Source organism: Siphateles boraxobius, unplaced genomic scaffold, assembly GCF_051911475.1.
Source record: "Siphateles boraxobius isolate OS27281-9 unplaced genomic scaffold, OSU_SipBor_1 47, whole genome shotgun sequence".
NCBI lineage: Eukaryota > Metazoa > Chordata > Actinopteri > Cypriniformes > Leuciscidae > Siphateles > Siphateles boraxobius.
The window spans coordinates 2,118,480-2,130,973 of NW_027509108.1; the positions used below are offsets into that span (position 1 = coordinate 2,118,480).

The 12,494-nt window shown below is 35.8% G+C and overlaps 2 protein-coding genes across 5 annotated transcripts in view; both read left to right on the forward strand.

Moving 5' to 3' along the window:
- LOC143710449 (C-type lectin domain family 4 member E-like) overlaps nt 1–12,494 on the forward strand; it is a 98,030-nt gene that overhangs the window by 30,338 nt on the left and 55,198 nt on the right. The gene's annotated exons all lie outside the window — the stretch shown is intronic.
- LOC143710489 (B-cell receptor CD22-like) overlaps nt 1–12,494 on the forward strand; it is a 29,751-nt gene that overhangs the window by 7,664 nt on the left and 9,593 nt on the right. The window lies entirely within an intron of this gene.

Below are 12,494 nucleotides of genomic sequence, written 5' to 3' on the forward strand. Positions count from 1 at the left end.
GATGTTGATGGTGATGGTGATGTTGATGATCTTGATGGTGATGGATACATCTATGCATACCTTGCTTAGATGGCCCAGCAGTGTCAGTAGCAGGCCTAGGTACAGGGGGAATGCCATCCTCTGCACCCTGCAAAATGGCAGGATGAGTGCTCCTCAAATGGCGCATCATGGATGATGTATTGTTGCAGTAGGCGAGCTGCCGATCACAATACACACATCTCACTTTATTTGGGGTTTCTAAATGGAAATGCTCCCACACCACAGATGTACGGCATCTCTTCTGGGGAGCCTCCATTTTATCTATCTATCCAAATCTATCTAGATATGTATCTCTAATCTATCTATGTAATTAGATATATGTATCTACAATCTATCATTTAGATATGTATATATATAATATGTATCTATAATATATATATTTAGACATGTATCTATAAATGTATCTATAATCTATGTATTTATATAGCCTATGTAGGCTATCTTTAATCTATCTATCTATCTATCTATCTATCTATCTATCTATCTATCTATCTATCTATCTATCTATCTATCTATCTATTAATCTAGATGTCTATATATATTTATATCTATGTATCTATTAATGTGTTACTATATGTATACTCTGTGTCTCTAGCCTATCAGTCAATGTGTTGTGTAAATTTAAATGTAAGCCTAAATATAACTAAACAAATCGCACTATAAATGTCAATATATCACCAAAAATCCGCTATCTCAAAATCAAACTCCTCTCACAAAAACCCACGAGGTCAATATTAGTTGATTTCACTTTTATACAGATGTGCGATTGTGTGGTCTGTTTCCGACCGTGTCAATCAAACGCTGATTCGGCGGATCACACCTGATGAAACATGTAGTGAAAGACTTCGAGGCTTCGTTTGGCCATAATCACGTGACATGGGTGTTTTAAATCACGCTTCGAATCAGTGTTTCGAAACATCTGCGCTTCGGGATCTCGCAAAGCTTCGGAACGACTGTTTCGCGTCAGCCATCCCTACTGATAATTAATCACTCAAATCACCTTTATCTAAAACTCTCTACATAACCGCCGGTCTCGCATATTAGCCGTTAGAGTGTGCATCGATCTACACTTCGGATTCTGACCCGGAAATAGTAGACCATCCGGGTATCTATGGAACACTCATTTCAACATACTACGGTTTGGGATGTACTAATTCACTTATTAAATAGTATTAATTAATTAATTAATTAATTAATTAATTATATAATAATTATAAACTCGTTAGGAAAGAGTTCTATAAACTGAACTGAGTGTGTCAGATAAAAGAGACATACAAACTGTGCAGAGATATGGGTCTCCAGGACCAGGATTGAAAACCACTGGTTTAGTCAATATATTCGAGTCAGTGTAATGATTAATCAATAAACAAGTTTACCACTGTAAGGTCTTGCTATAATGAAGAACCTTATAAATTATCAAAAAATAAACAAACCGATTTCAGCCCATTGTTTCATATTGGTGCTTTGGAGCTCGCATCAACCTGTCACGTGATTTCATTAAACAAGACTTTAGTATGTCACTGTTTCAAACCATTTTTTAAAATTGTGATGATTTGGCGCTAGAGGGCGATGATCCCACAGCAAACACCTGGACTGAAAATGCTGTGTTTTTTTTGTCAGTTGTGTAGAAGCTTGAACAAATGAATGTACAGATTTTCTTGTTTATATGAATACTATAAGATATAAACTTAAATAATTTGACTACAACACATAAAAAACCCCCATTGTACTCTGAACACAATCTTTATTGTTGTAAATCTGTTTTTGATTAAGTTGTTTTTAAAATACAGTGTTCAGAGTCAGTGATGTTAGGGGAGTATATGTATTATATGTATTTTATTGTACTTGTTGTTATTTTATTGTACTAATTGTGCCCTGTAACTTCTTGAAAGTTGAGGCTAACAAGCACCAATTTAATTTAAAGCCTGCAGATTTAAGAAGACTAACCCTGTAACTGTCACCGTTATGTTCAGTTACTTTCATTATCATGGACTTTTAGTTTGTTTTCATGTTCATCATGTGTTCCTTTGTTCAGTTTTCCCGCTCCTCATTATTGGTTCATATGTGTCAGCTGTGATCAATAAAGTTCCTCATTTGTGTTGGCTATATAAGTTGGTCCCTCACATTCATTCTCTGTCCGATCACTGTTTACCCTAAGTGTGTGTTGCCCAGCCTGTTTGCCTGCCTTTTGGATATTTGTCATTAAACTTAATGTTAGAGCTTCTTGTGACCACACATGACAGATGATCGGACTACCCAAAATGGATAAAGTTTGTCGTCCTAGCCATACCTTTTTTTCTTTAGTCAAGGATTTTCTTTATTTGGCCGTCACCAGCTGCCAGGATGGCGATACCCTAAAGACCATATTCCGGATCAGAGGCAATGTTACACCAGCATATCGACCTCCCAGACACCACAGGGCTGGACTGGAGGGAAATCATCTGTGGCGAACAAGACGAGGCCGAGGGACGTGAGAGAACGGTGCGAGGCTGGTGGTGTGAGTTGAACGTCACCTGTGAGACGCACCGGTCTCGCATTTCTTACGGAGGAGCGGAAGCATTAAAGAAGGAGCGACGATACTGAAGATGGAGAGAGGAACAGGCCTGGTTTTATGTTGTGTTTTGTTTCTCTTTTGTGCAGTCGTTCGTGAGGGCTGCTGACGGATCCTTTTGTTTTTGTTTTATATGGAAGCCCTGAACCGCAACGTAAAAAAAAAAAAAAAGTTTAAGATATTTTGAGATTAAAGTCAAAATATTTCGAGATTAAAGTTGAAGATCCCCGCACTTTTTACTATGGAGCCCGGGAAGTCACCTGTGGGAGAAAAAAAAAATCTGTGGCGACGGTTTTGCAATGCAGTTTATAAACCATACTCACAAATTCTCAAACTGTTTCCCTCATTTTAACAAATCATGCCCACTGATTAATAAACCGTACCCACGAGTTTCTAATCCGCGCTCTCAGATTTGTAAACCATGCCTTCAGTTTTTCCAATCTGTACCCATAAATTCATAAACTGTGCCCACGCTTTCGCAATCACATGGATTTGTGGTCCCTCACTCAGTCTGTGCTGGCTGATTCAACCAGGCCTCCTGTTTAGTTGCAGGATGCTTTAAACTTTATTTTTCAAAATGGATAATTTCCTGAAGTTTCTAAAAAAAACTATTTACGTATACCTATTTAGGCTACATATTTAAAAAACGCTTTTATCCAAACCGACTTACAAAAAAGGAACAAAGCACTTCGTCAAATGTCAGTCATAATACAGGTTAGACAATAATAATAAAGGGCGAAGATTATCGCAAATAAACACAAGATTTTGATGCAAATCATTCATATTAAATCGTCTACTCTATTCCAACATATTCCACCATTATTGTGGAGCGCGCAGTGCATGACATGGAGGCGCCGGAGCGATCACTTGCATTTTTCTATCAACAACAGTGGAAACAATTTAAAATAATCCATAATTTCTGGTCATACAGAAAAGAATAATACATCATCCACATCCACTTTTATTTGTGTAAACTCACAATAACAAGAAAACGTTGTGCTTTTGTTAAAATAAAAGAAAACAATCAGGGCGCGCTTTCATGGTCTCCATGAACTGAAGCGCATCTCATAAATGAACCAAAAACAACGTATACTAGCCTCACATACATGAGAAATATAACTATATAAAGCTTGAAATGTCCACTTTTAAACGAACAAATTCGAATCGAAAGCAAATACCGTCTGATTATGTAGTAACCCGTATGAAAGGTGCATTTCTCTCTAAAGGAGCATCCGCTTTACAGCGGAGATGATCTGTTTGCAGTCGACACTGATTTAGAAAACATTAGTTTATTAATAAACATTTTAAATGCCTCATTATTTTTTCAGACACATTTCTAATCATTATCATCTAATCACCTGCTTTTGCGGCCAGATTTATGCGAGTGCTTGAGCGCGGGATTGGCTATATTCCTCCATGCACCCAGTATTTAAGCAGAAATTAATATAAATGTGTGATTAGTCGACCAATTACTTGAATGTCTACTCGTCGACTAGAAAAATATTTAGTTTATGGCAACTCTAATTAATACATTTAGCTTACATTATTTACTTAATAATTAGTATCCAGCTCTTTATATTACAGTAGTTGACTGTTTTTAAGGTGACAATCCTTTATACACGTGAAGATTGTACTGTATCTTTGAGATTCTTGTATTGTATCTGGGTCATTCTATGGAAATGTCCATTTTTCTGTCCCTAGCCTTTACAGAAATATTACACTTGAAAAACACTTTAGGGTTACAATTTATTTATATTTTAAAATAAAACAATGTTATTTGAACAATTTCACCTTTGTGAGCCATCAATGTGGCAATATTTGTTTTTTTTTAAAAATTATAAATAATATTCCAAGCACCACAGAAGTGCTCGTCCCCACAGTCATGTACAGAGGGAAAATGCTTTATTTTGAGGTCAATCTACTTTATTGATAGGGAATTGTAAAAAAAACAAAAAAAAAAACTAGTATGCAAATGGATTAAACTACTTAATGTAGTTAGTATACCACGATTGACAACATGTGCTTTGATACCTTGCAGCAGCCATTTTGTAAAATGAGTTTTTCATGACAATTGTCATTGATGTTACTGTCACTGCGTTATAAGAAAAGTGACTCCCATATATAGATACACTCTAAATTAATAACTTTGAATAGAGTTTATGCCAAATGTAACAATTTAGTCTCATCTACTTAATTATAGTTGAAGAAAATGCTCTTTGGTCTTATGTATGTCATTGGTGATTCATTGTGTCTTTTTTTTTTCTTCTGTCACATTAAATACAATTTCACATGTGGCATGATAATAATTTTACATCCATTTTATTCTGCTACACTCAAAAGTTAAGATTTAAAGGATTGCATCATTACTTGATTTTAACTGTTTTTTCAAATAGTTTCATTGTTCTAGCAAATACATAGTTGTGCAAATGAACTAACATCATTCAAGGACACTTATAACAATCCTGATTAAAATAAATAAAAAAATCTCCTTATTTGTTGCAATATTATTATTTTTCTGTTACTCTGAATACATGTGCTGAGAATAAGATAAATCAAATTTCATAAAAAGCTTTATTATTGCCAAAGAAGTAAGGTAACACCAGTGACAAAAAAAATGGTACATGCAGTCTTTAAATAAATGCACAACACATATAAAAAAAATCATTAAGCTGTCATTTATGTGTATTCATAAAGTTGTTGGAAACTTTTCCTTCAGAGACCAGGAGACGTTGGGATATCTTTCAAGCAGAAGTTACTCTTTATTGAGGACTTTGCTGTTGCAACGCTGTAGTCATCCATGTCTAAACTACATCAGCCCAGTAGAGTTATACCTTTCAAGGGGGAGGGATTACATGGTGGAGGTGGAGACAATCTGAAACATCAGCATGTGAATGAAGTACAGGAATCAGCACATTACCGGAAATTCCCCAGCCCTGATCCCCTCAGTATAACTGTGTAATTCAAATGCAAAGGTGATAATCCAATCAGCCTAACTATTCAATGACTTGGGCAGGCGGCTCCAAGAGCCATTAACGACAAAGAGTGATAGTCTCAGTAGTCTGACTCATTTAACTTACAATAGAGAGAACAGGACTGGCAGGAATCTACTGCTGGAAACTCTGCATTTATACCTAAAATGCTAAATTCAGTATGCAAAACTGTCTCAGTTTATATACTATTGTATTGGAACCTAAATTAAACATTTCATAAATTTGTAATACAACAAAGTCAAAGGGTAATCTAATAATGTGGTCTAAGTTTAAATGTTAGAAAAATAAATCAATTTTAAAATATCTTGCCTGAGCAAAAGTGGACCCATCTTCTGTTATAAAGATGAACATTGACATTGTTAATAAAAAAATTAAAAAAGCACAAAAAATGTTGACCTCTGCTGAAGTCATTTTTTTGTTATTTTGATCTATTTGATGTAAATCTCGAAACACCTGTCGGCGAGTGAAAATCGGGCCTAAAATCGTGCAGTTTCAACTCGGCATACGTTTTGTTTTCTCACTGCTCTCACTACAGAGGAAACTGCATTCATGGCCATATTTAGAGTTTCACTAGAAGTGACACAATATGGTCACTGTAATAATGAAAAGCATAGAAGATTGTTTATTATAAAACCTTCATGAAGATGAAATAGTATTATATTACTCTGTTAATTATTACTGATAAGTGTTTGTTTTATTACCAAAATGCTATTGATTAGTCAAGATTTATCAAATGCACAATTAATCAATTGTTTTCTTGGTTCTTTAGAATGCGGACATCATCAGTATTTTAAACAAGTCACAGGTGTAACTATCGGTAAGCAGGGTACGTGGTTGCTTACAGGCCCGGACCAATCAGGGGCCCGTGTGACTGGAAGATATTGATTGACAGCCAGGGCCCCCTATCGCATTTTACTATTATCACAAATTTATTTGAATAAATAATGACAACAACATATTTTACTGATCATTGAATACATGTGTGAAACGAACAATGATGGATTTTGGTGTAATTTGTTTTGAATTGGGACTGGTGAATTACCGGGTCGGTAAGTGAACATGAATATTCTCACAGAGGAAAGCCCAAAAAATGCAGCTATAATGTAATTGAGCATCTTTTTTTATGTATATGGACCTAGGTCTATGTTTGTGTAGTCATAGCAGTGAGTAACAATGTGTTATGGTGCGCCATCAGCAGTGGTGTTTTTTTGTTTTTTCATGTGTTATGGTGTGCATTCACCAGTGTTTTTTGTGGTGCGCGTAGGCTACTCCTGATTTTGTCAGTCATCTCATCTCTTATGCTGTGTCTCTGTAATCCTATCCTGTCCTCTTCATGGTAGTCTACTCGTGGTCATTGCATCATCAGGTGCTGTAGGCCCCGCCTTGATAATCCTGCATACACTCTCAGAAAAAAAGGTACAAAAGCTGTCACTGGGGCTGTACCTTTTCAAAAGGTACACTTTAGTACCTAAAGGGTGCATATCGGTACCTTAATGGTAGGGCTGGGCGATATATCGCACGATATTGTTATGCGCATCTCGTCAGTAAAGCCGGTTCCTTGATTAGTAGTAAATCGCCTTCACCTGCTTTCAGATGGAGCGGCATTTACTACACAGCACAAACTCCAGTGTTAAATTAAAAGTTAATGAGATAATTAAGTGATTAATTTAGTGATGTTTGAGCATTATTGAAGACACCTGATGTTAACAAGCAGAATCACTGAAGGAGAAAATCACAAATTGTAAGCAACCGTTATGGCGATAAGTGTTTGCTTTAGTTGGGCTCTTAACCTTTATACATTCACTTTAAATTTGTTTGTTTGCTGTCATTTAATTATAACAGTCAAATGAACAAAAGAAAGTGTGATCTGATAGTGTTGGTTATGTTCTGGCATAATCATGCTGTGATCTGAAAATGAATCTAATTGAGATAGTTTAGTTTAATTTATTGGCAACAACTTAGTGATTTTAGAGCATATGTGAGTATTGGTATGTTTCTTACAATCCAAAATATTTAATAAACATTGTTCTGATCAAAACTCCTTCAAATAAATTTATTTAGAAACACAGACATCAATTATCAGCCTGTGAATCTCAACAATGGTGACAATAATAAAGCATGTTGCAGTGGCTGCCCCCAATTACTACTCATTAACGGCTCCCATCATGCATTGCTATATGAATAAATTATGATCTGAATTTTCTATGTAATTTACTTTTCCTAATTGAATATTCTGCTCGTCACCATTGTAGAGATGCATTGACTGAATCTTGAAGTCTGTGTGTGCCTAAAAGAAAGGTTTTTTTTTTTTTACAAAACAACTTTTAAGAAATCCTTTACATTATATCTAAAATTCTGCATATTTATGCAGAATCACAGTTATGCTGTAACAAACAACATAAATCAAAAACATAAAGTTCAAATGATGATTGTCATAATATAACTAACACCATCAGATCACTTTTTTTCTTTGTTCACCTGACAGCTATAACTCAGATAAAGCAGCCAAACAAAATCCAAATTTAATAATATAAGGGTCAAGAGCCCAACTAAAGTAAACAATGATCGCCATAACGGTGGCTTACAATTTGAGATTTTCTCCTTCAGTGATTCTTCAGGTGTCTTCAATAATGCTCAATAATCACTAAATTAATCACTTAATTATCTCATTAACTTCAACACTCTTGAGTGTGGACTCATATATACTCCCAGGAGTGTTAATTTAACACTGGAGTTTTTGCTGTGTACAAAGAGCCGTAGTTAACTGACAAGCTGAGCCATATCGCATTAATTATCGCTGGCGATACGTCCGCGATATTGATGCGATATGGCTCAGCTTGTCAGTTAACTACGGCTCTTTGTAGTAAATGCCGCTCCATCTGAAAGCAGGTGAAGGCGATTTACTACTAATCAAGGAACCGGCTTTACTGACGAGATGCACATAACAATATCGTGCGATATATCGCCCAGTCCTACTTAATGGTACATATTAGCACCTAAAATCAGAGGTGGGTAATTCAGGGGTCAAAGAGTAAAAGCCCTGCCATATGTTTATTCCACCCATGAACTCAGTCAGCTGATTTCACTAATTAGTTATGTCTCCTGTCTGAATTAGCAAATCCAGGCGATTGGAACAAAATACTGAGGAGGACTTTTACTTTCTGAACCTGGACTTTACACCTCTGCATAGCAATGCCACATGTCAGCCAAGAGCAAAGAAATAAACCAGAACTGGACCTTATTGTAGCCAATAATAAACAACTCCACAAACAGCATTACCAGCTTCACTTATTACTAACCAGACTGACTTTATTTCTGTCAGACGTCTACAGAAGTTTTATTGAGAATTAACAGGGTTTTAACTCTGTTTTCCATTTTAAGTCACCATAACAGTGATTCGTGTTTCCATTAGTTGGGCTCTTAACTCTTATTATATATTTTGTTTTTTTAGCTGCTGCGACAGTGTGTTTGTCAAACACAAATTTGGAGCAGCAATGAAAGCTAAAGTGAAATGAGATCAAGTTATGATGGTTATTTGTTGATGGTTTTATAATCCTCATGAAACAGAATGATTCACTGAAGTATTTTAATCTAACAATTATGTTGTTACATTTTTTCACATCACATATCTTGTGTTACTACAGGATGAGATCAAGCAATATTATAACAATAAGTTAGAAAGACCTTAACGAACATGAGCACAAAAAAGTCAGTTTATAATGACACACACAGACATCAACAATCAGCGTATGAGTCTCAACAATGGTGACAATCAAAAGTACTAGTGTGCTGCAATGCATGCTGGATACCACCATAGTACAAAACTCCCAGCATGCATTGCAACATGAATAAATTATGCTGAATTGTCCTATAATTTTGTTTGATTCTAAATATTTGCTATTATTTTTTTCTGTTGTTTTTGTTGTGATTTAGTAGCTTTTCAGTGATGTTCTGAATTAATCTGTTTATCTAACTATTTGTGATTGTCACCATTGTTGAGATTCATGTGCTGATTGTTGATATCTGTGTGTGTCAGCGTTGGCTAATTTTTTTTATTCATTTTTGGTAATATGTCTAAACTGATTGTTACATTGCTGGATCTCATGCTGCAGTAATACAGGGTTTGTGATGTGAATATATTAGTGGAACAAGATAATTGTTAGATTATAAAAACCTCAGTAAATCAGTCTACTTCATGATGATTATAAAACCATCAACAGTTAACCATCATCACCTGAACTTATATCACTTTAGCTGCCTTTGCTGATGCTGATGTGTTTAACAAACACACTGTCACAGCAGCTAAAGAAGACAAAATATATATGAAAAGAGTTAAGAGGCCAACTAATGGAAACACGAATCACTGTTATGGTGACTTAAAATGAAACAGAGTTAAACCTCTGTTAATTCTCAATAAAACTTTTTTATTCAGTTTTATTCGTCTGAAAGAAATAAAGTCAGTCTGGTTAGTAATAAGTGAAGCTGGTAATGCTGCTTGTGGAGTTGTTTATTCTCCTCTGTTGAGATCTTCACAGATTTAATGTTTCTTTTCTCTTCCAGTTGATTTCATTTAAGGCTGTTGCTGAAATTACTCCATATTTAATATAAACATATGTTTTGACTACGATAAGGTCCAGTTCTGGTTTATTTCTTTGCTCTTTGCTGACATGTGGCATTGCTATGCAGAGGTGTAAAGTCCAGGTTCAGAAAGTAAAAGTCCTCCTCAGTATTTTGTTCCAATCACCTGGGTTTGATAATTCACACAGGAGATAGAACTAATTAGTGAAATCAGCTGACTGAGTTCATGGGTGGAATAAACATATGGCAGGACTTTTACTCTTTGACCCCTGAATTACCCACCTCTGATTTTAGGTGCTAATATGTACCATTAAGGTACCAATATGCACCCTTTAGGTACTAAAGTGTACCTTTTGAAAAGGTACAGCCCCAGTGACAGCTTTCGTACCTTTTTTTCTGAGAGTGTAGGGCTGGGCGATATATCGCATCACATTGTTATGCGCATCTCGTCAGTAAAGCCGGTTCCTTGATTAGTAGTAAATCGCGTTCACCTGCTTTTAGATGGAGCGGCATTTACTGTGTTCTGCATAAATATCCAGAATTTTAGATATAATATAAAGGATTTCTTAAAAGTTGTTTAAAAAAAAAAATCTTTCTATCTTTTAGGCACACACTGACGTCAAGATTTAGTCTTGGAAAAGTTAGGGGAGGTGAAAGTAGGGGTTGTGATGGCACAGTGGATAAGACACATGCCTTTGGTGTGAGAGACCCAGGTTTGAATCCACTGTGAGACACCAATGTGTCCCTGAGCAAGACACTTAACCTCTAGTTGCTCCAGAGGCGTGTGACCTCTGACATATATAGCAATTGTAAGTGGCTTTGGATAAAAGCGTCAGCTAAAGTAATAAATCTAAATGTAAGATTCAGTCAATGCATCTCAACAATGGTGACGAGCAGAATATACAATTAGGAAAAGTAAATTACATAGACAATTCAGATTATAATTTATTCATAACGCAATGCATGATGGGAGCCATTACTGAGTTGTGATTGGTGGGAGCCACTGCAACATGCATTATTATTGTCACCATTGTTGAGATTCACAGGCTGATTATTGATGTCTGTGTTTCTAAATAAATTCAAGTGAGAGAGGTTTGATCAGAACAATGTTTATTAAATATTTTGGATTATAATATAAATATGATAATCATATGCTGTAGAATCACAAAGTTGTTGCCAACAAGTTAAACCAAATTATATCAATAAGTTTCATTTTTCAGATCACAGCATGATTATGCCAAAACATAACCACCACTATCAGATCACACTTTTCCTTGCTCATTTGACTGTTATAAATCAATAACAGCAAACTTACAAAATTTAAATTGAAAGTATAAGGGTCAAGAGTCCAACAAAAGCAAACAATGATCACCATAACGGTAGCTTACAATTTGTGATTTTCTCCTTCAGTGATTCTGCTTGTTAACATCAGGTGTCTTCAATAATGCTCAATCATCACTAAATTAATCACTTAATTATCTCATTAACTTTAACACTCTTGAGTGTAAATTTAACACTCATATCTGCATCATATCTTCCATCTGAAAGCAGCTGAAGGTGATTTACTACTAATCAAGGAACCGGCTTTACTGACGAGATGCGCATAACAATGTCATGCGATATATCGCCCAGCCCTAATCTTGCATAAGGTCCCGGAGTCGGCTCATTACGCCATTGAAACAAGTTATGACACAATAGTTAAAAAGAGAAATTTGATAACATTAACCAAATTAAACTTTTCCTTGCACATACTGTATCTCCTCTAAAAAGCTCCCTCACTCCACGTCTCTTGCCTCCTCGCAGTGCATTAAAGGACAAGTTCGGTATTTATTTTACACTTAAAGGACTGTTTTAAGATCGTTGCTGATGGAATAGAACGGTTAAGATTGAAATTTGGACAAATGCTGCTGTCCCGAGAATTTTAGGTGTCTGTGTTAGCACCCCCCCACCTCCACAATGGTTTCATAGGGGCACGAAGAATTATTTATAAAACTCATTAAACTTTAGTTTACAAAGATGTGAAACTCACCGAATGGTCTGGGGTGTTCACTGATATGCTCACGCAAAAATCGCTACAAAAGATGCTTTCCAACAGGTGTTTTACCATTCGTTTGTAAAACTGTGGACCTATTTTTCCAAGCGCCTCACAACCGGACATTCTTCCGTTGAGAGCTTGAATAATAGACACTCCAGCCCTTTGCCAATGTTTGGATAGCGTAGCCTACGATACCGCGACTGTATAACTACAGAAAGAATACAAACAACCCAATTTCCATTTCCGGCGTCGGAGTAATACCGTTACCGCACAGAACATCCAATACAAGTCAATGAAGTTG